The sequence below is a fragment of the Monodon monoceros genome, unplaced genomic scaffold (assembly GCF_005190385.1).
Source record: "Monodon monoceros isolate NGI ecotype Baffin Bay Population unplaced genomic scaffold, NGI_Narwhal_1 Super_Scaffold_4, whole genome shotgun sequence".
In the NCBI taxonomy this organism is placed as follows: domain Eukaryota; kingdom Metazoa; phylum Chordata; class Mammalia; order Artiodactyla; family Monodontidae; genus Monodon; species Monodon monoceros.
In genome coordinates this window covers 22,856,778-22,862,561 of record NW_021703781.1, presented here as the reverse complement: position 1 = coordinate 22,862,561, position 5,784 = coordinate 22,856,778, and the positions used below count along the sequence as shown (strand labels likewise).

Here is a 5,784-nt window from a genome sequence, read left to right as displayed (position 1 = left end):
GAGAAGGACATATTTTTTTGTCTCACACACTTCTCAATTGTTTGAATTTAAGGACATGTATATGTTTGTAATTAGAAAGTAATTAAGAATTATGGGACAGACTAAAACTAAAAAATAGGACACCCCACCCCACTCCACCCCCAGTTTACCAATTATTTTAGAGGAAACTTTTGATGATGCCTATAGGAAGTTGAAAAATTAATTTTCTAAAATAATTTAAGGAAACTGGAATAAGTGTACCAACTTTGTTTTTCTCCTTTGTTTAACCTTGATTCATCTAAACAATTATCTCAATTAGTTAATTTCTTAAAACATCTAGAATCAAATTTTAGTTGCAAATATAAAAATTTCCTGCAACTGGGCTTAGGAATTTTTTGAGAGGCGCTGGGATGTGGTGGTGCCTGGGGGGCAGCCCGGTCTGAACTTCTGGGGACCTCCTGATTTGCTCTTAACATTAGAGATTATCTAGTCCTTAAAGGTAGTTTATAGTTGAGAAACTATATTGTAATGAGCTTGGGGAAGGCAAAGGTCACATTATTCAATCTATTTTTCTGTATTCCCTCTGTCTTGTGTCCCGCAAAGTGCCTAGCACTTAGTGAGTATTCAATAAATATCTAGGTAGATAGATATAGATAAAAAGGAGTGATGGGTACAGTAAGCCCTTGATTGTGTATTGTTTAAAGTATATTTCTTTTAAACCTCAGGGCAACTTTTTTGTTTCATTTCAACTTTTTGAGAGATTAGGATGGCTATTTTTACAAAAGAATAGCAGGCTCAGAGGAGGTGAGAGAACTTGAACTTGTTCAAGGACTAGGAAAGGTAAACAACTGAGCATTGTTAAAGAGATAAGGAAAGATCAGACCCTGGAGGAAATTCTGTGCTACATAAAAAAGATCATGGCCTTTGTTAGGTAGGGGATGGAGAGCCATGAAGGGCCTTATGAAGTAGTAAGGGAACCAGCCAACCAGTGCGGGTTTGGGCAGAACATTAAAATGGAGTGATACAGATTAGCATGGCCCCCGCACAAGGTTGCCATGAAAATTTGTGAAGGGGTTCATATTTTTAAGGAAATTTTTCTTTTTCAGCTTTTTATTGTATCTATATCAAACCTTATGCTGTACACCTTAAACTTATACAGTGATGTATGTCAATTATATCTCAATAAAACTGGGGGAAAAAAAAGTTCTTGAGACCCATGTGAGAGACGAAAGTGGCCTGAACTAGCTCAGTTAGTTGGGGTGGAGTGGAGGGTGCATTTTTTGATAAGCATTTAGATTTTAAATTATCTTCTAGATATGGTGCTCTTTTGCTCAAAGATGTAATGAAGATGACTTGAGTGAACAGGTAGATAATGGTGCCATCAACTGAAATAGAAAATGGGAGAGCAGGAGGAGGTATTTGTGGTAAGAGGATGAATTTTGTTTTGGATATATTAAGTTTGGTTGGTTGAGGCCAGCCAGCCATGAGGCCACTGAAGTGGGCAAAGTCTCTTACGTGTGGCAGAATGAACAGGTCTGGGGTTGGATGGTAACTGGAGGCTCAAGTCCAAACTCTACCAGTTGAGTGATCCTGAACATAATCTGTGACTGTATTTACTATTGTGTTTAGAAAGTCCCCTTGACTGCATCTTTTTCCCTAGCCCTGTGCTGTCAAATGCTGTCATTTAGCCATGTGTGGCTACTGAGCTCTTGAAATGTGGCCAGTCCAAACTGAGATGTACTTGGGGGGAAGGGATAAATTAGGAGTTTGGGATTAATATATACACACTACTATATATAAAATAGATAAACAAGAAGGACCTACCATATAGCACAGGGAACTATACTCAATATCTTATAATAACCTATAATGGAAAAAATCTGAAAAAAGAATAGATATAGATATATATGTATAACTGAATCACTTTGCTGTACACCTGAAACTAACACAACATTGTTAATCAACTACACTTCAGTTAAAATAAAAAATCCATGGGGAATTCCCTGGCAGTCCAGGTTATGTTGCAGGAAGGGGGACCCCTTCCAGGGCCCGAGAATGGGCTCTTTTCTAACACTTGGAAATGAATTGTCTGAGGAGACACACATGCTGACAAAGCAAGAGACTTTATTGGGAAGGGGCACTCGGGTGGAGAGCAGGAGGGTAAGGGAACCCAGAGCTGCTCTGCCACATGGCTCACAGTCTCAGGTTTTATGGTGATGGGGTTAGTTTCAGGGTTGTCTCTAGCCAATCATTCTTTTTTTTTTTTCTTCTAATATTTATTTGGCTGCACCAAGTCTTAGCTGTGGCACGTGAGATCTTTAGTTGTGGCATGTGGGATCTTCAGTTGTGGCATGTGGGATCTAGTTCCCTGACCAGGGATTGAACCCAGGCCTCCTGCATTGGGAGTGCAGAGTCCTAGCCACTGAACCACCAGGGAAGTCCTTGGCCAATCCTCCTGACTCAGGGTCCTTCCTGGTGGTGTGCACATTGCTCAGCCAAGATGGATTCCAGCAAGAAGGATCCTGGGAGGTTGGTAGGATGCATGGACTGGTGTCCCCTCTCTCCTTTTGACATTTCCCAAATTCTTCCAGTTGGTGATAACTTGTTAGTTCCACATTCCTTACCAGGATCCCCTGTTCTAAGATAATGCATGCCAGTGGCTACTACCTTGCCTGGCCAGGGTGGGTGGTTTCAGTCAGTGTTAACAGTGCTAACAGTTAGGACTCAGCTCTTTCACTGCCATGGCCGGGGTTCAATCCCTGGCTGGGGAACTAAGATTCTCACAAGCCATGCAGTGCGGCCCAAAAAAAAAAAAAATCAAAATCAAAATGTGAGTATAAAATAAGTATAAAATACACACTGATTTCAAAGACATGTTATCAAAAAAGAAAAGACTGTAAGATATCTCATTAATAATATTTTATGTTGATTACATGTTGAAGTGATATTTTGGATATGTTGGGTTCAATAAAAATATACTATTTAATTAAAAAAAGGAATTGTTTTTGCCTTTTGTAACATCAGTTGCTTTCCTTCTTACTGGTAGTATATAATCAACTAAAATTATAAAAGATAATTACCACCTGACTAGTAATAATAGTGGAAATAAAAAAACTAAATAAATTAAAAGGTTCATGATGAATGTTCTAGGCCATTTTGGAATGAAGTCTAAGAGAGAGAAATTGGAGAGCCCTTAACTTTTTTCTTTTTAAAAACAATTTAAACTTACAGAAAGATTGCAAGAATAGGAGAGAGAACTCCTGAATATTATTTATTCAAGTTCACCAACTTTTAACATTTTGCTGCATTTGCATTCTCTCTCTCTAGATATTTTCATTTACTTTTTCTGAACAATTTGAGAATAGATTGCATGTATTATGCCTCCTTATCTCTTCATACCTCTGTGTGTATTTACTATAAATATATATATTACTTTATATAATCACATAGTTATCAAATGTGGGAGCTACTTTTTTCTAATCTATGGTCCATATTCCAATTGTGTCAACTGTTTCAATAAATCTTTTATAGTATTTCCCCTGCTCTGGTACAAGTTCCAGTTTAGATCACGTATCGACTTTGCCAAGTCTCTTTAGTCCCCTTTATATGTAACAGTTCCTCAGCATTTTGGGGGGGGGTCTTTCATGACAGTTATTTATTTATTTTAAAATATTTATTTATTTTATTTATTTATTTTCTTGGCTGTGTCGGGTCTTAGTTGCAGCACGTGGGATCTTTTGTTGTGGTGCACAGGCTTCTCTCTAGTAGTGGCCTGCAGAGGGTTTTCTCTCTCTAGTTGTGGCCTGTGGGCTCCAGGGCGCATGGGCTCTGTAGTTTGCAGCACACTGGCTCTCTCATTGAGGCACGCAAGCTCCAAAGTTGTGGCGTGCGGGCTTAGTTTCCCCGTGGCATGTGGGATCTTAGCTCCACGACCAGGGATAGAACCCGCGTCCCCTGCATTGGAAGGCGGATTCTTTACCACTGGACCACCATGGAAGTCCCCCTCATGACAGTTATTTAATAGAATGTTCTTCAATATGGGTTTGGTTGATGTTTCCTCACAATTAGATTCAAGTGATATTATATCTCTCTCAGGGTATCACATCAGGAGGCATATGGTCACTGATCAAAGTGTTGCCTAGTTTCTCCACTGTATAGTTACTTTTTCCCCCTTTTAACAAATATACAATCTGTGGAGAGATACTTTGAAGATCTGAAAGTATACTGCTTATCAACATTTCCCCCTAGATTTAGAATCCATTGATGATGTTTTCCAAACCAATCTTTTCTATGATAGTTGCAAAATGGTGATTTTCCAACTCCACCACTCTCTCTGTATTTATCAGTGGGCATTTTCTTTAGAGAACAGCTTTCCTTTTCCCCCATCTCCCTCTCTTTCTCTCTCTCATTAGAATATATGAATGAATTCTTATTTTATTCAATAGATCATAATTCATTACTGTTTTTATTTTCATACTCTAGTTACCCCAGATTTGCCCAGTGAGAGGTCCTTCATGCTGGTTGTTGTTGGCATGCCCCCATTTTATTTTCTGAGCACTTTCTTATTTCTGGCCCAACAAGATATTCTAGATCATCTTGTACCTTCCTGCCCTAGCCCTGAAATCAGCCATTTCTTCAAGAAGCTTTGATTCCTTGTCATGGGGAAAGTTATTTAGAAATCAAGATCTGTGTAGGGAGTCTTTAATTTTGAAGTTATTTTCAATCATAAGATCGAGAGGAATATATATCAATTTTTATAAATCATCATATTTATGGCTGATTTAGCTATTTCCTTTTTTTTCCTTTGTGGTAAGAAGAAAGGAAACATTAAGCTTATTTTTAAATTTTTTCATATTTACTTGAATATAATTCTGGCTACAATATTAGCAAAGAACACAGATTGCAATAGCAACTATGGATCATAAGTCTTTCAATAGTTGATTGAATATAATATATCCTCAAAAGAAATTTGTGATGGAAGATTGCATAGGTTTTGAAATACTATAAGCTAATCTGTGGAATCCTGAAGATAAGTGTAATGAAACATGGGACATCTCACTGAATTCATTTTAAAAAAATTAAATAAATTGAATCAAAGCTCTATAAAATAACACTTTTTGTCATCAGATTCTTGTTGCAAAAGATGTTTTGCTTCTTGTGCTGCAAACTGCTGTGGTAACATCTCACATTATTTTTATGTGATAAAGGCAGATGAACTATAAAATGTTTGAAATAAGTACATCAATTTCTATTTTAACTGAATGAAATTAAATATGTACTCTGTTGATGACACGGGTCTTTGAACAATGATATACTTTTGAAATATTGAAGATGAAATAAAGAGATCACATTTTATGTGTGACAGTACTAGGGACAAAGACCAAGTCCATTTCTCTGTTGCATGTACTTTGTATTCATTCCCAAACCCATCATTATATGGGAATACTTGGGTCACTTTTTAAAAATCCAAATTCCTGGGCATCACCCTGGTGCACTTAAACATCATATCTCTTACTCTAAGAATATGTATCTTTAAAATCTCCCCAGATAATTCTGAGACAGTTGATCATAAAGCTGATTTGGGAGCTACTGAACACGGCAGAAAATACATTTATTCCAGGGTGTAAGTCTCATTATATATACATAAGTTGCCTGAGGGCAGGAACTGTGCTTATAAATTTTTATAAGCCCAGCACCTATTATGAGCCTTGCATATAGTAGATATTCAATATATGCTTAAGAAAATAATTTTAACTTCAAATTTTATTTGAGTCTTAATATTAGTTTGTGCAGGGGATATAAACC

The 5,784-nt window shown here is 37.2% G+C and overlaps 1 non-coding gene across 1 annotated transcript; it reads left to right on the top strand.

The window, feature by feature from the left end:
- The first annotated feature begins 959 nt into the window (after positions 1-959).
- Positions 960-1,064, top strand: LOC114883504. Its single transcript, XR_003790600.1, has one exon. It is a non-coding gene; the product is annotated as a U6 spliceosomal RNA (small nuclear RNA).
- Positions 1,065-5,784: the final 4,720 nt, after the last annotated feature.